Genomic DNA, 24180 nt, shown 5'->3' on the forward strand with positions numbered 1-24180 from the left:
GGGTGGGTGAGTGGGTGACTGACTGGGTGGGTGAGTGGGTGACTGACTGGGTGGGTGGGTGATTGACTGGGTGGGTGAGTGGGTGACTGACTGGGTGAGTGGGTGACTGACTGGGTGGGTGAGTGACTGACTGGGTGGGTGAGTGGGTGACTGACTGGGTGGGTGAGTGACTGACTGAATGGGTGACTGAATGGGTGGGTGACTGAGTGACTGACTGAATGGGTGACTGATTGACTGGGTGGGTGGGTGACTGAGTTGGGTGGGTGACTGGGTGGGTGACTTGAGTTGACTGAGGTGGGTGGGTGGGGAGTTGACTGAGGTGGGTGGGTGGTCGACTGAGTGGGTGACTGGGTGAAAGTGACTGGGTGGGTGGCTGACTGGGATTGACTGACTGGGTGGGTAGGCGGGTGGGTGACTGGGTGGGTGGGTGACTTGACTGGGTGGGTGACTTGACTGGGTGGGTGACTGGGTGGGTGGGTGACTGGGTGGATGGGTGACTGGGTGGGTGGGTGACTGGGTGGGTGACTGACTGGGTGACTTGACTGAGTGAGTTTTTGGGTGACTAAGTGAGTGGGTGGGTGGGTTACTGAGTGGGTGGGTGACTGAGTGGGTGAAAGTGACTGGGTGGGTGACTGAGTGGGTGGGTGACTGAGTGAGTGGGTGGGTGACTGGGTGAAAGTGACTGGGTGGGTGACTGAGTGGGTGACTGGGTGGGTGACAGTGCGTGGGTGGGAGACTTACCTTGACCCCGTGGCATCTGGCTGGGGCAGGAGGTGAGTTCGGGAAGCTGGGGGGGCAAGAGTGGCAGGAGTCCCGCGCCGCGCTTCCCCTCTCCGGTAGCGGCGCACGTGAGGGGGAGTCCCGCGCCGCATTTCCCCTCTCCGGTAGCGGCGCACGTGAGGGGGAGAGCAGGAGGCCCGGGCCGCGCCGCGAGGGGGGAGGAGCCTGGAGTTTGCTACTGAGCAGGAGGGCCGCGGCGCACGGTGAGGGTGATGGTGCGGCTGGGGATGTTGCGGAGCGTGGGGATTTGGGTGAGGTGGGGGGAGAGAGTGAGGGGCACCGGGGGAGAGAGTGAGGGGCACCGGGAGAAGAGGGGGGGGTGTGTGGAAGGTGAGCTGCGGTCCAACTGACGGGGGAGAGTGAGGGTGTGTGTGTGTGAGGGGGGGTGTGTGTGTGTGTGAGGGGGGGTGTGTGTGTGTGAGGGGGCGGGGTGGTGTGTGTGTTTTTTTTGCCCGTCACTCTGCCTCAGGCCAATGAGAGGTGTGCGGGGGCGGGCGGGCCAAGGGACCAATGAGATTGCCGCTAGGGACGCAGACATACAGTGCTTTCAGAAATATATAGTAGATGTGCGTATATCTTTATTTGTATAGCGCTACCCATGTACACAGCACGTCACAGCCGTAATACACGGGACATAATAGCATAACACTTCATGAGAATAAGTGCCTCAGACATAAGAGTAACATTAGGGAAAAGGAGTCCCTGCCCCGGAGAGCTTACAATCTAATTGGTAAGTAAGAATATGGGAGGAGCGGCTCAGTGAGTAAAGACACTGACTGGTACCGAGCACGGGAGCCTGGTTCAAATCCTGGTGTCGGCTCCTTGTGACCTCGAGCAAGTCACTTTAACTCCCTGTGCCTCAGGCACCAAAAACATAGATTGTAAGCTCCACGGGACAGGGACCTGTGCCTGCAAAATGTCTCTGTAAAATGCTGTGTAAAACTAGCAGCGCTGTACAAGAACACGCTATTATTATTATTATTGACAGTAGGAGGGTGTTCTGGTAACTGCGTCTGCCCAGGGTCAAGGAGGTGTTCTTGCTTTGACCGAACACTGCTTCCAAATTTTGCCCAAGTCTCCGATTTCCATCCGTCTTCTCATTGAAGAAAAAAAATATATATATATATCCCTGCCAGTTTTATTACTCTTGGCAGCTATTAATTTTCCTATCTTGGGAAACTGAGCAGTAACAAATGAAATTAGTATGGTGAAAGGAAGCCCGGCAAGAGAATTTTCCATTCATTTAAGAAGCTGCTCTTATATTTCTCTTTCTTCTCCTTCTATCAGGTAATTGTCAGACCTCCAGCCAGTCTGTGAGGCTGCTTGTTTTGTCTGCCGCGGTGAACTTTTGCTCGGTGAGAAATCCGACTGCTCTCCCCAACTTGGAATGTGATGAGGGAGTTCTGCCGGAGCCAGGGGTTTTGATTCGCTGCGGTAAACCGATTCTTCCTGTTAGAAACAAAATGAATAAGTAATATCGTGGTGCCAATACCAAGCTGTATTGCTGTATGCAGGAGGAGGGCGGCTGACGAAGTTTCCACTGCTGGCGCCCCCATCACCCCGGTCCGGACTCTCTCGGGCACTCTAACCGGAGGAGACCCAAAAGTAGCTGTACTGTGTATCTGGGGAGTGCAGGACAAGGGGACACAGTAGTTATAATATATATATATATATATATATATATATATATATATATATATATATATATATATATATATATATATATATATATATATGTAGAGGTATCAGTACCGTGTTAGCCGAGCTTCAATAATCAAAAAATAAATAGATGATACCGTTCTGTGGCTAACGAAATGCTTTTATTTGTGCGAGCTTTCGAGATACACTGATCTCTTCTTCCGGCGATGTTACATTCATTGTAACATCGCCGGAAGAAGAGATCAGTGTATCTCGAAAGCTCGCACAAATAAAAGCATTTCGTTAGCCACAGAACGGTATCATCTATTTATTTTTTGGATATATATATATATATATATATACTAGCTGAGAGACCCGGCGTTGCCCGGTATGTAAATGCGTAATAGGTAGTATTATTTATAAATGGTGGAACAATAGGTGACTGTTTGTTGTAAAGGTTGGATAATAATATTGAAAAGAAAGATGGAAGAAAATGTAATACGATGTTGTATAAAAATGGTTTATTGTAACCACACCACAGTACAATGTATATTTTGGTGACATAACAGATGTAAAAATGTGAGGCGTGTGTCCTGCTAGGGTGTGAGGCGGCAGGTGGCGCGTGGGTTGTGAGTGCTGTCTGTGAGTGGGGGTCCTGCTAGGGTGTGAGGCGGCAGGTGGTGCGTGGGTTGTGAGTGCTGTCTGTGAGTGGGGGTCCTGCTAGGGTGTGAGGCGGCAGGTGGCGCGTGGGTTGTGAGTGCTGTTGGTGAGTGGGGGTCCTGCTAGGGTGTGAGGCGGCAGGTGGCGCGTGGGTTGTGAGTGCTGTTTGTGAGTGGGGGTCCTGCTAGGGTGTGAGGCGGCAGGTGGCGCGTGGGTTGTGAGTGCTGTCTGTGAGTGGGGGTCCTGCTAGGGTGTGAGGCGGCAGGTGGCGCGTGGGTTGTGAGTGCTGTCTGTGAGTGGGGGTCCTGCTAGGGTGTGAGGCGGCGGGTGGCACATGGGTTGTGAGTGCTGTCTGTGAGTGGGGTCCTGCTAGGGTGTGAGGCGGCAGGTGTCGCGTGGGTTGTGAGTGCTCTCTGTGAGTGGGGGTCCTGCTAGGGTGTGAGGCGGTGGGTCAGTGATGTCGGTGCGTAGGGGCGGGAGGCAGCAGGTGTGTGTGGCGGCAGGTATGTGTCGAGTGTGGCGGGAGTCTGTTGAGTGCATGCAGCGGCTGTGAGGCGGTGGGTGAAAGGCAGAGGCGGGCGGAGTAAGGGCGGGTGAAAGGCAGAGGCGGGTGGGCGCGAAAGCAGAGGCGGGCAGGAAGGCGAAGATTGGTGGGAAGGGGGTGGGAGGGGGGTAAGGGTGTGGGAGAGGGGGGAAGGGGGTGGGAGGGGGGGAAGGGGGTAGGGTGTGGGAGGGGGGAAGGTTGTGGGAGAGGGGAAGGGTGTGGGAGAGGGGAAGGGTGTGGGAGAGGGGAAGGGTGTGGGAGGGGGGAAGGGGATGGGAGGGGGGAAGGGGGTGGGAGGGGAGGAGGGGGAGGGAAAGGGGAGGAGGGGGGAGGGAAAGGGGAGGGGGGAGGGAAAGGGGAGGAGGGGGGAGGGAAAGGGGAGGAGGGGGGAGGGAAAGGGGAGGAGGGGAGAAGGGGGAGGGGAGAAAGGGGAGCGGGGGGGAGGGGAGAAAGGGGAGCGGGGGGGAGGGGAGAAAGGGGAGCGGGGGGGAGGGGAGAAAGGGGAGCGGGGGGGGGGAGAAAGGGGAGCGGGGGGGGAGGGGAGAAAGGGGAGCGGGGGGGGGGAGAAAGGGGAGCGGGGGGGGAGGGGAGAAAGGGGAGCGGGGGGGAGGGGAGAAAGGGGAGTGGGGGGGGGAGGGGAGAAAGGGGAGCGGGGGGAGGGGAGAAAGGGGAGTTGGGGGGAGGGGAGAAAAGGGAGCGGGGGGAGGGGAGAAAGGGGAGCGGGAGGAGGGGAGAAAGGGGAGCGGGGGGAGGGGAGAAAAGGGAGCGGGGGGAGGGGAGAAAGGGGAGTGGGGGGGAGGGGAGAAAGTGGAGCGGGGGGAGGGGAGAAAGGGGAGCGGGGGGGAGGGGAGAAAGGGGAGCGGGGGGGAGGGGAGAAAGGGGAGCGGGGGGGGAGGGGAGAAAGGGGAGCGGGGGGGGGTGGGGAGAAAGGGGAGCGGGGGGGTGGGGAGAAAGGGGAGCGGGGGGGAGGGGAGAAAGGGGACCGGGGGGGAGGGGAGAAAGGGGAGCGGGGGGGAGGGGAGAAAGGGGAGCGGGGGGGAGGGGAGTGGAGCATCGGGGGGGAGGTGAGTGGAGCATCGGGGGGAGGTGAGTGGAGCATCGGGGGGGAGGTTAGTGGAGCATCGGGGGGGAGGTGAGTGGAGCATCAGGGGGATATGAGTGGAGCATCGGGGGGGAAGTGCGTGGAGCATCGGGGGGGGTGAGTGGAGCATCAGGGGGGGAGGTGAGTGGAGCATCGGGGGGGGGGTGAGTGGAGCATCGGGGGGGAGGTGAGTGGAGCATCGGGGGGAGGTGAGTGGAGCATCAGGGGGAGGTGAGTGGAGCATCGGGGAGGGAGGTGAGTGTAGCATCGGGGGGAGGTGAGTGGAGCATCGGGGAGGGAGGGGGGAAGGTGAGTGGAGCATCGGGGAGGGAGGGAGGGGGGAAGGTGAGTGGAGCATCGGGGAGGGAGGGGGAAGGTGAGTGGAGCATCGGGGAGGGAGGGGGGGAAGGTGAATGGAGCATCGGGGAGGGATGGGGGGGAGGTGAGTGGAGCATCGGGGAGGGAGGGGGGGGAAGGTGAGTGGAGCATCGGGGGGAGGTGAGTGGAGCATCGGGGAGGGGGGGGGAGGTGAGTGGAGCATCGGGGAGGGAGGGGGAAGGTGAGTGGAGCATCGGGGAGGGGGGGGGGAGGTGAGTGGAGCATCGGGGGGAGGTGAGTGGAGCATGGGGGGGAGGTGAGTGGAGCATCGGGGAGGGAGGGGGGAGGTGAGTGGAGCATGGGGGGGAGGTGAGTGGAGCATCGGGGAGGGGGGGGGGTGAGTGGAGCATCGGGGGTGTGTGTGTGTGTGTGTGTGTGTGTGTGTGTGTGTGTGTGTGTGTGTGTGTGTGTGTGTGTGTGTGTGTGTGTTGGCCCGTCACTGCGCCTCAGGCCAATGAGAGGTGTGCGGGGGCGGGCAGCCCAAGGGAGCAATCTCATTGGCCTGGCCCAAGGTCCAATGAGATTGCCGCTAGGGACACAGGGAGGGACACAGGGAGACACATACAGACACGGACACATAGAACACTTTCAGAAATATATAGTAAGATAATGTATTCATAATAATATATATAATAATATACCGCAGGTATAAGCTTATAGGGGGCCCATGTTAAAATGGTTAAGAAGTAAAGAGTGACTCACTGTGATTGCTCATTTGCATGTCATTACCCAGAATCCCTGGCTGTAGTGGAAGCGCTGTATGCTAAGAGATAATGGGGAAAGGCAGGGTTGCAGACATGTGAATGTGCTCACAAGTGATATTTGTAATTGCTGTACACTGTACGCGGAGGGTTTCTGTCACTTTTTTACTCACTATAACCTGTTTTTTTAGAAATTAGAATCCCTTTGCTGCATTAGCCACCACCGCTGGAATGCAGCTCTATGCATGGACTACTCACTCAGTCAAAAAAACTACTCTCTTTTGCGCCTCCAGCACTGAAGCGACTTGGCTGAGGTCGCGAAGCAAACTGCGCAGCTTCACCCACTTCAAAGACCAGTCCCACTAACCTTTCACCCCCAACTTTTACTACGTTAGTCAACCAGCTCCGATTAACCGGCTCTGTCAAATTCATTTACCCCAAGTACCTTTAGCGGACCAACATTAAAGTTTTGTCTTCTTGGAGAAGAAGCTGATGAGGTTTCAAAAGTGCTGCACAGTATAATTTTATCTCTGATGTTGGCCACTAAAAGGTAACCCAACCGGCATCTAATCTGTTTTATTTATTTATAAAAAATACTTTACCAAGAAGTAACACATTGAGAGTTACCGCTCGTTTTCAAGTATGTCCTGGGCACAGAGTTGTGATGACAAATACATGTTTACAAATACAGTTACATAAATGAGCAGGGAATACATTATATACGAGAAATTGTGTGCACAATTAAAGATAATATATATTATAGGCGTATGTAACAGTTACAGGTAATATATATTATAGGCGTGTGTAACAGTTACAGACCAGATTAAAATGTGTGACAGCCTTAGATTTGAAAGAACTTAGACTGGTGGTGGATGTGAGTCTTTGGTAGGTTGTTCCAGTTTTGGGGTGCACGGAAGGAGAAGGAGGAGCGGCCGGATACTTTGTTGAGCCTTGGGACCATGAACAGTCTTTTGGAGTCTAATCTCAGATAAGTGCTGCATGTGGTAGGGGTGAGGAGCTTGTTCAGATAGCTGGGTAGCTTGTCCATAAAGAATTTGAAGGCAAGACAGGAAAGGTGAACTTTGCGCCTAGACTCTAGTGATGACCAATCTAGTTCTTTGAGCATTTCGCAGTGATGTGTGTTGTACTTGCATTGGAGAACAAAACGACAAATTGAATTGTAGAGGGTGTCAAGTTTGCTAAGGTGGGTTTGAGGTGCCGTGCCATATACTATGTCTCCATAGTCAATAATTGGCATTAGCATCTGCTGTGCGATACGTTTTCTGACCAGGAGACTTAGGGAGGATTTGTTCCTGTAAAGTACCCCTAGTTTGGCATAGGTCTTGGTTGTCAGGGTATCAATGTGCATCCCAAATGTTAAGTGGGAGTCAAACCATAAGCCCAGGTATTTGAAACTAGTAGCAGGGGTTAGGGTGGTGTTAGTGTTGGTTCTAATCTGGAGCTCAGTCGCAGGAAGCTTTAAAAATTTAGGGGGTCATGCACTAAGCTCCGATAAGTCACTTTTAGACCACAAAGTGCTCTTCGATCGTGATTTTTGGCTCAACCCGATGCACTAAGCAACGCAAACAAGCACTTTGCGGTCTAAAAATGACTTTTTTCAGGGATTTTTTCTAAGTCCAACTTTGCTCGATCGCAGCCCTGAGTGAAATTCTGCCCTTAAGCGGGATGCACTAAGCAACGCAACCTTAGCAAACGCGAAAGTTGCGTTCATCAGAACACGTCAGGTCAGAGTAGACGCAAAGAAATCTGGACTTAGAAAAAATTCTGGCTTTTTATTTTTGCATGCGCAAAACCCATACAGCAGGCCGGCGGGTGTAACCGGCTGACCCCGCAGGGGTCCGGGGGTCCCCGGCTCACAAAGCGGGGGTCCCCGCGGGAGTGCGGGGGTCCCTGCGGGAGTCCGGGGGTACCCGCGGGTCTGCGTTACCAATGTTGCACCTCCAAAAATAAAAAACAACCATTCTAACTAAATACACCCCCTAACACATACTATACAGTATTGGCCAAAATTACTATTATTCAAATATGGATAATAATGCATTTGCCCATTTTAAATACATATAAATTACAATAAATACAGTCAAAACATTTAACACTTACGTTTTACAGGCACCCACGATGAAGGCCGTCTTCATCCTCATCTTCATTCTGCCCATGCCCCTACGGTGCTGCAAAACATGCACAACAATTACAATAGCCAATGTAATGTCCCCTAACCCCTTAATCACCATAGTGGTTATTAACCGCTACAGTCATTAAGGGGTTAAACCACCCTCACCCACCCCTCGGGAGGCCTACATACCCTCCCACTCTAACCCCCCACCCCGTGAGGCCTAACCACCCTCACCCACTACCCACAAGGGAGGCCTACCCACATACCCTTGGGGCCAATACACCCCACCCACCCCCCAACAGCTACAGTACAATAATGTACCAAATAACTATTATCCAGATATGGATCATATATTATTTGCCCATTATGAAACACATAAAAGATCCACAAATCAAAATATGAATTTTTAATCTTAAAACCACCACATTGCATGTTAAAATAAATACAGCAGCCATTGCAAATATAAAAAAAACAAACTGCAGCTAAGCAAATGTCTATGAAATGTCACACAATTGCATTGTGTGTATATGATGCAATTAATCAGTGCATCATATAACACTATGCAAAATATATGTAACAATAAAATATACTATCAACAATGTCCCCTAACCACCAATGCCATCCTGAAAATCAATTAGAAACTAACCAACATCAATACAATTAGCATCAGTCAATTAATCCATTTCCTCAAACAATTAAAATACAATACAAATCAATTATACAATTCCCTATTCAATTGCTAAAGCCAAACCATTGCCAAAACAATTCTAATTTAAAGTAACCACCATCATTCTAATCTTACTACCATAAAGAAGCCTTTAGCTTAATACAAATTACATTATTCACAACAATGACAAAATAAAGCTGCTAAATACATTATCCATACATGAAAAGAACCTAAACATGAGCCAAACAATCACTTATTATCCCTGTGTGTCTATCCATACAGATAGATAAACATAACATACAGGGGCAATAATACAGCATCAAATACAATGCATTTACATACAAAATTCACATACAATACACCCATTCATTGTCCGTGAATGTATTATATACATAGATACATTAACGGGCATTAAATGGGAGTGAAAAAATAAAAGACATGCATGAAAAATCATAAAAACCTATAAAAGTAAAAAATAATAAACTTTTCTTTTCTTTACTCACCATTAGATGTCCACTCTCCGAAATCCAAGCGAGCCGGAAGCACAGGAACCAATCCACAGGTAAGCCATAAAATAAAAAACCATAACAAATCCACGTCTGTGTCTTCTTTCTTCTTTGGGGTCTTTAGGGGTCTTCTTCCATCTTCTTCCGGCTTCGTCCGTCTTCTTAGGCCACGCCCTTCTTCTCTTCTTAGGAGGGGAGATGTTCCCTCCTCGGCGACTAGCTTCAAAATGAGACGACATAGGCTTTTATAGGCCTATGACGTCACATTTTGGTCAAATGTTTCCCACGGTCCTGATTGGGCCGTGAAAAACATGTGATTTGGCCGATGGAAAAAAAATGATGACGTCATTTAAAGGCAATGAAAGCACAGCCAATCAGAATGGCTTTGCTTCAATTGCATTTAAGATGACGTCACTAAAAGAAACATGGCCGGTCTCACATGGTACGGTAGCCAATCAGAGCGTGGGAAATACATCCCAACTCTGATTGGCTCTAGTACCATGTGACAGGCTTTCAAAGACGTCACATCCGTTCTCCCCCAAGCCTCTGTCACATGGTCTACTAGAGCCAATCAGAGATGGGATGGAGTTCCCACGCTCTGATTGGCTACGGTACCATGTGAGACCGGCCATGTTTCTTTTAATGACGTCATCTTAAAGGCAATTGAAGCAAAGCCATTCTGATTGGCTGTGCTTTCATTGCCTTTAAATGACGTCATCATTTTTTTATCCATCGGCCAAATCACATGTTTTTCACGGCCCAATCAGGACCGTGGGAAACATTTGACCAAAATGTGACGTCATAGGCTTATAAAAGCCTATGTCGTCTCATTTTGAAGCTAGTCGCCGAGGAGGGAACATCTCCCCTCCTAAGAAGAGAAGAAGGGCGTGGCCTAAGAAGACGGACGAAGCCGGAAGAAGATGGAAGAAGACCCCTAAAGACCCCAAAGAAGAAAGAAGACACAGACGTGGATTTGTTATGGTTTTTTATTTTATGGCTTACCTGTGGATTGGTTCCTGTGCTTCCGGCTCGCTTGGATTTCGGAGAGTGGACATCTAATGGTGAGTAAAGAAAAGAACAGTTTATTATTTTTACTTTTACAGGTTTTTATGATTTTTCATGCATGTCTTTTATTTTTTCACTCCCATTTAATGCCCGTTAATGTATCTATGTATATAATACATTCACGGACAATGAATGGGTGTATTGTATGTGAATTTTGTATGTAAATGCATTGTATTTGATGCTGTATTATTGCTCCTGTATGTTATGTTTATCTATCTGTATGGATAGACACACAGGGATAATAAGTGATTGTTTGGCTCATGTTTAGGTTCTTTTCATGTATGGATAATGTATTTAGCATCTTTATTTTGTCATTGCTGTGAATAATGTAATTTGTATTAAGCTAAAGGCTTCTTTATGGTAGTAAGATTAGAATGATGGTGGTTACTTTAAATTAGAATTGTTTTGGCAATGGTTTGGCTTTAGCAATTGAATAGGGAATTGTATAATTGATTTGTATTGTATTTTAATTGTTTAATTAAATGGATTAATTGACTGATGCTAATTGTATTGATGTTGGTTAGTTTCTAATTGATTTTCAGGATGGCATTGGTGGCTAGGGGACATTGTTCATAGTGTATTTTATTGTTACATATATTTTGCATAGTGTTATATGATGCACTGATTAATTGCATCATGTACACACAATGCAATTGTGTGACATTTCATAGACATTTGTGTAGCTGCATTTTGGGTTTTTTAGATTTGCAATGGCTGCTGTATTTATTTTAACATGCAATGTGGTGGTTTTAAGATTAAAAATTCATGTTTTGATTTGTGGATATTTTATGTGTTTCATAATGGGCAAATAATATATGATCCATATCTGGATAATAGTTATTTGTCACATTATTGTACTGTACCTGTTGGGGGGGATGGGGGGGTGTATTGGCCCCTAGGGTATGTGGGTAGGCCTCCCTTGTGGGTAGTGGGTGAGGGTGGTTAGGCCTCACGGGGTGGGGGGTTAGAGTGGGAGGGTATGTAGGCCTCCCGAGTGGTGGGTGAGGGTGGGTTAACCCCTTAATGACTGTAGCGGTTAATAACCGCTAATGTGATTAAGGGGTTAGGGGACATTACATTGGCTATTGTAATTGTTGTGCATGTTTTGCAGCACCGTAGGTGCATGGGCAGAATGAAGATGAGGATGAAGACGGCCTTCATCGTGGGTGCCTGTAAAACTTAAGTGTTAAATGTTTTGACTGTATTTATTGTAATTTATATGTATTTAAAATGGGCAAATGCATTATTATCCATATGTGGATAATAGTAATTTTGCCCATTACAGTACTGTATGTGTTAGGGGGCGGGGGGGATGTGTGTTGTTTATTGGGGGCAATTGTCCCCAATAAACATGTTAATGTGCCTTAACCTCTTCATTGCCTTAGCGGCTATCCGCTAAGGTAATGAAGCTGCATTAATGTATTTTTATTAATAGTGTGCGGGAGCAGGGGGTCCCCTGAGCTGAACCGCATTGATTTCTGCCTCAGAGACCCCCTGCTTCCCGAGTTACAGGCCCCGGTTTGGGGCATTGGTGCCAGTGCGGACGCCATCTTTATAGACCCCACGTCGCGTCTTGGACGCTATAAAGATGGCGGCGGCACTGGCACCCGATACCCCATACCGGGGCCTGTAACTCGGAAAGCAGGGGGTCTCTGAGGCAGAAATCAATGCGGTTCAGCTCAGGGGACCCCCTGCTCCCGCACACTATTATTTAAAATACATTAAAAAAAGGGCTATCTGTCGCCCATATAAATATCCGGAGTCTGCTGCCCAAACTGGACGAACTAAGGGCATGGTGCCTTATGCATAAACCCAAAGCCATCATTCTTACAGAAACATGGCTATCTCCTAAAACCCCTGATGCAAATATCGCCATTCAGGGATACTCCATTTTTAGGAGAGATAGGTCAAAGAGAGGAGGAGGGGTGTTATTTTATATTGCAGACACCTTACAATTTACAATGTTAAATTGCCCCCCAAGCCCACCCTCTTTTGAAATTCTAGTTGGCAAAATCTGCCTCCCCTTTTCTAAGCCCATCTTGCTTTCTGGCATCTACCGCCCCCCTAAAGTCCGTCTACAATCCCTGACTGATATCACCGAATTTCTTGGCTCCATTTCCTCTCTGAATGAGAAGAGTGAGCTGCTAGTTCTTGGAGATTTCAACTTCAATTGGCTTGACCCTAAAAACCACAAAATCCAGATACAACTGAAGTCACTTAACCTATCGCAACTCATTTCCCAACCCACACGGATAAACCTGAAATCGCATAACCATTCCTTGCTAGACTGGATTCTCTCCTCAAACCCCAGCAGAATCCAATCCTCTGGCATCCTTCCTGACATTTTCAGTGACCATGCAATAGTGTACTGTGTAAGTAAAATTAAAACGCCCCAATCAAGCCCTAAAGTTCTCCTCACTAGAACATTTAAAAACTTTAACCCACAACAGTTTCTGGATGACCTTACCAACTGCCCATGGCACAGAATCGATTTAATTCCCGACCCTGATTCTGCGCTTGACTATTTCCAATCAGAGTTCTTAAAACTCTGCGATACCCATGCTCCACTACGCAAAATAAGGGTACGGGGGGCCCACCTTCCATGGGTTACAACTGACCTTATTGCACTCTACCAGCTCAGGGATACCTTGTGGAAAAGCTACAAAGTAACTGGCACTACCAAGGATCTCAATCACTACAGATGCCTGCGGAACATGTGCACAAGGCAAACAAGGCACGCAAAAGCACAATATTACTCTGACAATCTCCACCAAAATACAACAAACCCAGCTAACTTCTGGAAGGTTATCAACAATATATTCCAGCCTCCTAACCAACAACAACCAAGTAATATCACTAAGGGGGATATTACTCTGACAGACCCCACTGACATTGCAAATGCATTCAATGATTACTTTGTGGGGTGCGCCACTAACTTATTAGCAAAATGCAGCCCAAACCACAAACCTGAATCTCATCCTGGGAGTACCCCTATAGTCCCACCCCCTCCCAACACTGCCCACAATTTTCAATTTGGCCCAGTATCCGAAGAGGAGATTATACAAGCGCTCCTCATACTAAAACTAAGCAGCCAATGTGGACCTGACTTACTACAATCTAGGTTCCTACGACTTGGTGCCCCAGCCATTGCCAAACCAATTGCGTCCATAGTCAACTCTATCCTGTCTGCAGGCCATATCCCTAAGACCTGGAAAACTGCCAGAGTTGTCCCAATCTGCAAAAGTGGGGACAAAAACACTGTCTCAAACTACAGGCCAATCTCACTTCTCCCAATTCTATCCAAAGTCATGGAAAAATGTGTCCACTCCCAATTAAGCGATTTCTATACCAAGACAAATTTCCCTAGCCAATTCCAATCTGGGTTTCATCCCAAACACTCCACCGTAACTACCCTGCTAAAAGTTTGCAATGAAATCCAGTGTGGAATGGAACGGGGACAACTCACTGGTGCAGTATTCCTAGATTTTGCAAAGGCTTTTGACACAGTTGATCATGCTATCCTGCTCATCAAACTCCAGAGCTCTGGAATAGGGAAGCTTGCTTTAAACTGGTTTCAGTCCTACCTATCAGGAAGATCCCAACATGTGTCCATCTCAGGCTCTAACTCCAACCCCCTGGATATCACCTGTGGTGTCCCGCAAGGCTCTGTTCTGGGGCCCCTACTCTTCTCAGTGTTCATTAATGATCTTCCCACAGCTTGTAAGGAAGCCTCAATACACATGTATGCAGACGACACAATCTTATATGCACACAGCCATAGCCTCTCTAACCTTCAACACAAACTTCAGTCTGACTTTTTGAGACTCGAAAACTGGATTTCCCAAAACAAACTGTTTTTAAACACTGACAAGACTGTAACAATGGTATTCAGGACCAAGACTAAATTTTTAAAGCTTCCAGTGACTGAGCTCCTGATTATAACCAACGCTAACACCACCCTAACCCCTGTTACTAGTTTTAAATACCTGGGCTTATGGTTTGACTCCCACTTAACATTCGGGATGCACATTGATATCCTGACAACCAAGACCTATGCCAAACTAGGGGCACTTTACAGGAACAAATCCTCCCTAAGTCTCCTGGTCAGAAAGCGAATCGCACAGCAGATGCTAATGCCAATTATTGACTATGGAGACATAGTATACGGCTCGCAAACTTGACACCCTCTACAATTCAATTTGTCGTTTTGTTCTCCAATGCAACTACAACACACATCACTGCGATATGCTCAAAGAACTAGACTGGTCAACACTAGAGTCTAGGCGCAAAGTTCACCTTTCCTGTCTTGCCTTTAAATTCTTCATGGGCAAGCTACCCAGCTACCTGAACAAGCTCCTCACCCCTACCACATGCAGCAAGTATCACCTGAGATCAGACTCCAAAAGACTGTTCATGGTCCCAAGGCCCAACAAAGTATTCGGACGTTCCTCCTTCTCCTACCGTGCACCCCAAAACTGGAACAACCTACCAAAAACTCTCACATCCACCACCAGTTTAACTTCTTTCAAATCTAAGGCTGTCTCACATTTCAATCTGGTCTGTAACTGTTTCATACGCCCATAATATATATTTTCTTTAACTGTGCACGCAATGTCTTGTATATAATGTATACCCTGTTCATTTATGTAACTGTATTTGTAACCATGTATTATTTGTTTTACTCTGAGCCCAGGACATACTTGAAAACGAGAGGTAACTCTCAATGTATTACTTCCTGGTAAAACATTTTATAAATAAATAAATAATAAATAAATAAATTAATTAATGCTGCTTCATTACCATAGCGGATAGCCGCTACGGTAATGAATTATTGTTTATTGTTATGTGTGTTTTAATACTATAGTAGACTAGCTGAGAGACCCGGTGTGGCCCGGGATGTAATGTTCCCGCTCCTCTCTCTCTCTTCCCCCCTCTCTCTGTTTGTCCCCCATTCACATCAATCCAGTCTCCCCCTCCCTCCTTTACAGCTTCATGCAGTGTGTGTGTGCGCGCACGCGTCAGTGAGTCTGTCAGTCAGTGTGTGTGTGTGTGTGTCCGTCAGTGTGTGTGTGTGTGTGTGTCAGTCAGTGTGTGTGTGTCAGTCAGTGTGTGTGTCAGTCAGTGTGTGTGTGTGTGTGCGCGTCAGTCAGTGTGTGTGTGTCAGTCAGTGTGTGTGTGTGTGCGCGTCAGTTAGTGTGCGTGTGTGTGTGTGCGTCAGTCAGTGTGCGTGCGTGTGTCAGTAAGTGTGTGTGTCAGTCAGTGTGTGTGCGTGCGTCAGGGTGTGTGTGCATGTGGCTGTCAGGGGTTGTGTGCGTGTCGCTGCCAGGGCTTGTGTGCGTGCGTCAGTACGTGTGTCAGTCAGTGTGTGTGTGTGTATACTCGGCGTTGGCCGGAGGTGGGGCGTGAAAGGCAGGGGGAGTGAGCGCCGGGGAGGGGAGTGTGATGAGGAGGAGGAGAGGTGTGTGTGTGTATACCCGGAGGCAGGGGAGGGCGTCAAAGGCAGGGGGGCGTCAAAGGCAGGGATGGGGGCGTCAAAGGCAGGGGGGGGGGCCGTCAAAGGCAGGGTCGTCAAAAGCAGGGGGAGGGTCGTCAAAGGCAGGGGGGGGGGCGTCAAAGGCAGGGGGGCGTCAAAGGCAGGGGGGGGGCGTCAAAGGCATGGATTCCTCCCCCTGCATTTCCTCACCTGGCAGCATGCCGCGCTCCTTGGGCTGCCACTGGTTCTCTCCCCCCTCGTGGCCTCCGCCGACTCCCGGTGGCACAAAGGAGGTATTAACTCCCTGCCGCCCTCCTCCTGCTCCTTGGGGATGTTGAGCCGTAGAGAGCGTGCTCTGGGAGGTGGGGGGGAAAGAAGTGGGGGGGGGGAGAAGTGGGGGGTGGGAAGTGGGGGGGGGGTGGAAATGGGGGAGCGAAACACACGCGACACCTACCTGTACTTCCGGGCGCCGCCATCTTCTCACTCGGCGCCGCGAGGGAGGAAGGGGGTCCTTCCGGGCGCCGCCATCTTAGGCGCCGCGAGGCAGCCTGTCTGTTCCCCCGCCGGGGAGGGAGGTGAGTTGGAGCGCCGGCAGGGAGGGAGAGAGGTGAGTTGGAGCGCCGAGGGGGAGAGGTGAGTTGGAGGGAGACCCGGCGTTGCCCGTGAGTTAAATTTCCCGCTCCCTTCTCTCTCCCTCCTCCCCAGAGGGGAGGGACGAACAGTGGACAGGAGGGGGGGGACGAACAGTGGACAGGAGGGGGGGGACGAACAGTGGACAGGAAGGGGGGACGAACAGTGGACAGGAGGGGGGGATGAACAGTGGACAGGAGGGGGGGACGAACAGTGGACAGGAGGGGGGGGACGAACAATGGACAGGAGGGGGGGAGGGACAGTAGACATGAGGCTGGGGACAGTAGACAGGAGGGGGGGGAAGGACAGTAGACAGGAGGGGGGGATGGACAGTAGACAGAGGGGGGGGACGGACAGTGGACAGGAGGGGGGGGACGGACAGTGGACAGGAGGGGGGGGACGGACAATGGACAGGAGGGGGGGACAGTGGACAGGAGGGGGGGACGGACAGTGGACAGGAGTGGTGGGACAGTGGACAGGAGGGGTGGGGACAGTGGACAGGAGGGGGGGGACAGTGGACAGGAGGGGGGGGGACAGTGGACAGGAGGGGGGGGGACAGTGGACAGGAGGGGGGGGGGACAGTGGACAGGAGGGGGGGGACAGTGGACAGGAGGGGGGGGACAGTGGACAGGAGGGGGGGGGACAGTGGACAGGAGGGGGGGCAGTGGACAGGAAGGGGGGGGCAGTGGACAGGAAGGGGGGGCAGTGGACAGGAGGGGGGGCAGTGGACAGGAGGGGGGGCAGTGGACAGGAGGGGGGGGCAGTGGACAGGAGGGGGGACAGTGGACAGTGGACAGTGGACAGGAGGGGGGACAGTGGACAGGAGGGGGGACAGTGGACAGGAGGGGGGGCAGTGGACAGGAGGGGGGACAGTGGACAGGAGGGGGGACAGTGGACAGGAGGGGGGGGCAGTGGACAGGAGGGGGGGCAGTGGACAGGAGGGGGGGGCAGTGGACAGGAGGGGGGGCAGTGGACAGGAGGGGGGGGGGGCAGTGGACAGGAGAGGGGGGGCAGTGGACAGGAGAGGGGGGGCAGTGGACAGGAGAGGGGGGCAGTGGACAGGAGGGGGGGCAGTGGACAGGAGGGGGGGCAGTGTCGCACACACTCAGTCACACACAGTCACACACACACACACACACAGACACACACACACACACAAAGTCACACACACACATGTCTCAGTCCCGTGATGCGCCCTTTCTCAGTTCCGTGCGGCGCCGCAGGTGGGGGGGAGGTGGGGGAGCGACACACGCGACACCTACCTGTACTTCCGGCCGCCGCCATCTTCTCACTCGGCGCCGTGAGGGAGGAAGGGGGTCCGCCATCTTACGCGCCGCGTGGCAGCCTGCCTGTTCCCCCGCCGGGGAGGGAGTGGAGCGGGAGGTGAGGTGAGTGGAGCGGGAGGGAATGGAGCGGGAGGGAGTGGAGCGGGAGGGAATGGAGCGGGAGGGAATGGAGCGGGAGGGAATGGAGCGGGAGGGAATGAAGCGCGAGGGAGGAAGGGGGTCCGCCATCTTATGCGCCACGTGGCAGCCTGCCTGCTCCCCCGCCGGGGAGGGAATGGAGCGGGAGGGAGTGGTGTGTAGCGGGAGGGAGGTGAGTGGAGCGGGAGGGAGTGGAGCGGGAGGTGAGTGCGGGAGTGGAGCGGGAGGTGAGTGCGGGAGTGGAGCGGGAGGTGAGTGCGGGAGTGGAGCCGGCCTGCTGTATGGGTTTTGCGCATGCAAAAATAAAAAGCCAGAATTTTTTCTAAGTCCAGATTTCTTTGCGTCTACTCTGACCTGACGTGTTCTGATGAACGCAACTTTTGCGTTTGCTAAGGTTGTGTTGCTTAGTGCATCCCGCTTAAGGGCAGAATTTCACGCAAACAGGGCTGCGATCGAGCAAAGTTGGACTTAGAAAAAATCCCTGAAAAAAGTCATTTTTAGACCGCAAAGTGCCTGTTTGCGTTGCTTAGTGCATCGGGTTGAGCCAAAAATCACGATCGAAGAGCACTTTGCGGTCTAAAAGTGACTTATCGGAGCTTAGTGCATAGCCCCCTTAGTGATATTACTTGGCTGTTGATGGTTAGAAGGCTGGAATATGTTGTTTATAACCTTCCAGAAGTTAGCTGGGTTTGATGTGTTCTGGAGGAGATTGTCAGAGTAATATTGTGCTTTTGCATGCCTTGTTTGCCTTGTGCACATGTTCCGCAGGAATCTGTAGTGATTGAGATCCTTGGTAGTGCCAGTTACTTTGTGGCTTTTCCACAAGGCATCCCTGAACTGGTAGAGTGCTATAAGGTCAGGTGTAACCCATGGAAGGTGAGCACCCCATACCCTTATTTTGCGTAGTGGAGCATGGGTATCGCAGAGTTTTAAGAACTCGGATTGGAAATAGTCGAGCGCAGAATCAGGGTCAGGAATTAAATCGATTCTGTGCCAAGGGCAGTTGGTAAGGTCATCCAGAAACTGTTGTGGGTTAAAGTTTCTGAATGTTCTAGTGAGGATAACTTTAGGGCTTGATTGGGGCGGTTTAATTTTCCTTACACAGTACACTATTGCATGGCCACTGAAAATGTCAGGAAGGATGCCAGAGGATTGGATTCTGCTGAGATTTGAGGAGAGAATCCAGTCAAGCAAGGAATGGTTGTGCGATTTCAGGTTTGTCCGTGTGGGTTGGGAAATGAGTTGCGATAGGTTAAGCGATTTAATTTGTGTGTGGATTTTGTGGTTTTTAGTGTCAAGCCAATTGAAGTTGAAATCTCCAAGTACTAGCAGCTCAATCTTCTCATTCAGAGAGGAAATGGAGCCAAGAAACCGGGTGATATCAGTCAGAGATTGTAGAGGGGCTTTAGGGGGGCGGTAGATGCCAGCTAGCAAGATGGGCTTAGAAAAGGGAAGGCAGATTCTGCCAACTAGGATTTCAAAAGAGGGTGGGCTTGGTGGGCAATTTAACAGTGTAAATTGTAATGTGTCTGCAATATAAAATAACACCCCTCCTCCTCTCTTTGACCCATCTCTCCTAGAAATGGAGTATCCCTGAATGGCGATATTTGCATCAGGGGTTTTAGGGGTTAGCCACGTTTCTGTAAGAACGATGGCTTTTGGTTTATGCATAAGGCACCATGCCTTAGTTCATCCAGTTTTGGGCAGCAGACTCCGGATATTTATATGGCGACAGATAGCCCTTTTTAGAATTTGAAGGGGGTATTCTCAGAGGTGTAGGACAGAGTTGAAGTGGGAGGGCCTGGGTTAGATTCAATATCACCTGCTAAGGAGAGTAATAGTATGAGTAGAAATTTGAGTAGTTGTTTGCAAGTTGTAACTTTATGATGTTTGCCATTTGAGTGTGCGGTGGTTGGAGTGCTGGTTTTCAGGGTTCTCCACCAACATTCAGTAGATAGTGCGAGGCTTTTGAGTAATCCGGGGTGTATGGTGATGTTGGGCGTGGGCCAGGAGAGAGGCGTTTGTAGTGGATAGAGAGAATAACATTTCAATGAGGCCATGAGAAAGAACAAAGTGGAGGTAAAAAGCAGGTTCATTATGCCAGAGGTAGGTAATGCTGCATGGAGCTGTTTTGAGCCAAGTGTGTGCGCTGACTAAACAGCAGGAATCATAGTGTAATCAGAATAGCTCACGGTTTCTTGCCATGTGCAGAAGGATGCAGTCCCCAGTCACCTCTAGACAAACTATAGTCTAACTATATCTTCTCACTTAAAAGCTCACTTTAAATGCATCACTATATCATGCCAAACAAGAAGATTGATTTGGGCAATGTCGTTATCCCAGGATAATATAACCCCTCCGTACACACCCTTTACAAGTCAAACGCTGGGAAAACGAAATCTACCTTGATGTTTAGGTGGATTTCTTAAGTTTTGAGGTTTCACATTCAAAAATGACTCCAACGACGTCCATTTTACCCTCAAGACCCCTCCAACAGGTCAAGTTTTCCGGATATCCCTGCTTCAGCACAGGTGGCTCAATCAGTGGCTCAGTCTTTGAGCCACCTGTGCTGAAGCAGGTATATCCTGAAAACCTGACCTGTTGGGGGGAGGCTTGAGGATTACAGTTGAGAACCCGTGCTCTAAACCAGCGGTGCGCAAACTGGGGGTCGCGCCCCCTTGGGGGGGCGCAAGATTATGTAGGGGGGGCGCGGGCTGAGTGCGGGGAAACCTGGGGGCGGGCATAGCTGTGCACGGGCGGCCAGAAGCTCCGTACACAGGCTGCTTCCCTGCTGTCTGTGTCAGAGGGGGCGGGGCCAGAAGATCCGTGCAGAGACTGCTGCTGCTGCTGCTTCTGCTTCTATGCTGTGTCTGCCTGCAGAGGGGGCGGGGCCTTGCTGCGGGGCCTTCCCTGCACACAGACAAGCCCTCCTCCTCCTGTCTGTTACCCGCCCGTTTTCTGCAGCACATGGGGGGACCGGAGCAGGTTTAGTTACTCCCTCCCCCAGGTAGTGTGTGTGTGTGTGTGTGTATATGTATGTGTGTGTATATGTATATGTATTTATGTGTGTGTATATGTATGTATGTGTGTGTGTGTGTGTGTGTGTGTGTGTGTGTGTATGTATGTGTGTGTGTGTGTGTGTGTGTGTATGTATGTGTATATGTATGTGTGTGTGTATATGTATTTATGTGTGTGTGTGTGTGTGTATGTATGTATGTATATGTGTATATATGTGTGTGTGTATGTATATGTGTATGTATATGTGTATATATATATATATATATATATATATATATATATATATATATATATATGTATATATATGTGTGTGTGTGTGTATATATATATATATATATATATATGTGTGTATATATATGACTGCAGTGTGTATTGTGTCTGTGTGTTGGTGGTGATTGAATGCAGCGGTGCACAATCTGAGGGGGGTTGCCCCGGCGCAAGATTATTTAGGCGGGGCGCGTGCGGCAAAACCTGGCTGCGCAGGCGAAAAAGATGTGCGCGCGCGGCCGAACAGAATAGTGCAGGTGGCGGTCACATAATTCGGAGGTACGGGGGAGGAGCACGCGCGAGCCCTGTGATGTCAAACGCCCCTCCCTCCGGTGTCTGCCCTACAATAACGCTGTGTTGCTGCTCTCCTCCGCTGGCAACCTGCCTAGCTGCGATCCTCTGCAAATGAAAGGGTAGGCTGCCACTTTATCACTCATACTATGAATGTACAGAATTAAGGTAAAAAAAGTGTAAACACTTCCCCACTCGTGCTTGCAAAATTATGCAGGACACCCTGTGCTCATGCTTGGAGAGTTGGTGATGTCACCGCTCTCAGCGGCAGTGTGGACGCAGTCTAATTTTGCAAGAGCGAGCTGTTGAAGTATGTAAGTATTTAAGCTGCGCTTATAGTGCCGGCGACGCGACGTCATCCGAAAAATGCATTGTCGCTGCCGTGTGTGCTTATAGTAAGTGTGACGTGGCGATGCGATTTTTTGAAGCCGGCAATATTTGATTTTTCAGGGGCTGTCGCCTCATGTGACAGCCCCTGAACCAATCAATGGCCAGGTCGCCCGCACCGCCGCCGCAAAGCGAAATACAACTTTTGTTAGCGTCGCCGTCGCGGGCACTATACGCGCGGCCTTAGACATATTTGTATTTACATTGTATACCGTTTAATAAAGGTTTTTTTTTAATGTGATTTTGATCAGACGGGGGGGCCCGAGAAATTTCATGGATTAAAAGGGGGGCTCGGCCTAAAAAGTTTGCTCACTCCTGCTCTAAACGGTTAAATACACGCACAGCATGCTGGGTCAGATTTAGTCCTGTTTCTCATCAGCTTTTAAAAACCCTTTAGCAGTTAATGCTGCGGTATTTGAACAACAGGAAACGTTCCCCGATCGATGCAGAAATCAATGAAAAACCTTCGACACTGAACTTCACAGCCGCTCATCAACACGGATACAGAACCGAAATTAACAGGGTATTGAACTTCCAGGAGCTGGGGACTACAGCGCTGGAACAAATGTCTAAATATATAACCTGCCCTCACTTCCCAGACAGATTGTACATAACCCCCTCACCACTACAGATGGGCGAATCTGGATCGGCCGGTTCCTTTCGTCCACGGATTTCAGCGCATCAATGTCAAAAAGGGCGATTTTTCGTCTTGCGGATTTTTTTATTATTATCGCCCATACGCTCCACGGATTCCGCCGCCCGTGGACGGATTTGTAGAACCCAATCCGCGGATTCAGCCACCCGTTCTTACGAATTCCGCCAACGGATTGCGGAATCCACGAATCGGATTCTGCACATCCGTCCACGGACGGCATCCAATGGCAGGATTTTTGATGAATCCACGAGGATTAAAACATGACCAAATCCGTTTGCGGATTTTTACATTTTTGGGTTTGAAAACGCGAAAAAATCCAGGAAATGGATTTGGGTGAATTCCTTCCCATCTCTATTTATCACGTACCGTACATCAGGGACTAAAAAGGATACGTAACTGAGCTGGTTAACAAACGTGTCAATATAATAAAGTCATTAGCACGCTTCTGGGCTAGCTTGGGTGACAGGACGGTGCAACTGTTGATGTAATACTGATCCCTGAAGTGGTGCTTGTAAAAGGCAGGACGGCCTTGGTTCAGGAGATGGTGCAATTAGGATTCGTTTTGAAGATGACTGCCGCCTCGGGCGATCGATCACAGTGGACAACTTTAACGGTGTGGTTCCACCTACGTTTTTTTTTCCGTTTCTTCTAGCTATGAAGCAGGGGGTCTCTGGAGTTGGACCGTGTTTGTTTCAGCCCCGGGGACCCCCAACTTCCAGAAACACGGCTCAACCCCGTTGTAACGCGATCCGTTACAACACAAATCCACTTATAACGCGATGCAAGTGTGGCTCCCAATTTCCATGCAGATCTGCCTACCATGCTGGCTCTCGCGCTGTTTTTCCTCTCTCTCCCTGTCAGCCGGAAGCTGCCGGAAGAAGCAGGGAGAGGAGAGAGCTGCCGGCTGCCGGCTGCTGCTGCCGTGCCGCCGGGCCTGGGACAGCTGGGAGAGTTATCCCAGCTCTACCCCTCCGGCGGCCGCAAATTTTTTCCTAACGCGATGCGCTTATAACGAGTTGTAATCCTTTGGACCCCAAACACCGCGTTATAACGGGGTTGAGCTGTACTTACCTCCGAAGATGTCTCGTTGGTATCCCCTGCTGGGCAAACAATTTGGAAGTTTAAAGCCAATAGGAAGATGTGACATCATCCGTTGCGGCCTCGTTTTGACCCGTGTCAAGAATCATGTAGTGCCGGCAGCACCTGCGTCGGTATCTCGGCGTGCAGGGGGTCCTCATAGCTGAAATTAACGCGGTCCGGTTAATGGGGCAAAATGAGAGAGTCCTGCAATGTATTGAGGGGGATTCAGAGAACGAGGATTATACAGGGTGCAGGAAAAAGGGCTTGGGAGAGAGGATGGGTATTGTACACTGTCCTTTGGTGAATAGCTCAACAACACATCAGACACATTTCAGTCCCCACTATCCAATGGCAGACAGGCCCCCAGAAATATAACTAAAACTCCAACAAAACCCTTTTTTTAGGACATGTGGTCACGGCCAAATCTCAGCCGGCGTTTTGCCGCCAGTGAACTCGCCACAAGGATCCTCCGCCGCCAGGCGCTTCGCCGCTAAGGTATGTCACTAACCTTACCCTAAAAACCCCTAATACTAATGATACCCCCTACCCTAAAAACCTTAACCCCTGAGCCTAAAACCCCTAAACTTATCCCGCTGCCCTAACCACTAAAACCCCTACAGTTATCCCCCTACCCTAAAACTTACCTTCTTGTCAAAGCGGTGGTGGTGGAGGGTCCCCTTGGCGGGGACTTGGTTGCGGCCAGACAGCCACGGCCAAATGTCATATGTCCTATTCCGTTTGCTACTTCACCCCAAAACCATTCCCCCGCCTGTCTCTGTGCCTCATTTTCCATCTACAACT

The 24180-nt window shown here is 50.2% G+C and overlaps 1 long non-coding RNA gene across 1 annotated transcript; it reads right to left on the minus strand.

Moving 5' to 3' along the window:
- Positions 1-1207: 1207 nt before the first annotated feature.
- On the minus strand, positions 1208-24180 carry LOC142472526 (uncharacterized). The gene is made up of 3 exons (XR_012789750.1): positions 24024-24180; positions 23371-23539; positions 1208-2229 (listed from the first exon to the last, which is right to left on the minus strand). It is a non-coding gene; the product is annotated as an uncharacterized LOC142472526 (long non-coding RNA).

The sequence above is a fragment of the Ascaphus truei genome, chromosome 22 (genome assembly GCF_040206685.1).
Source record: "Ascaphus truei isolate aAscTru1 chromosome 22, aAscTru1.hap1, whole genome shotgun sequence".
In the NCBI taxonomy this organism is placed as follows: Eukaryota; Metazoa; Chordata; class Amphibia; order Anura; family Ascaphidae; genus Ascaphus; species Ascaphus truei.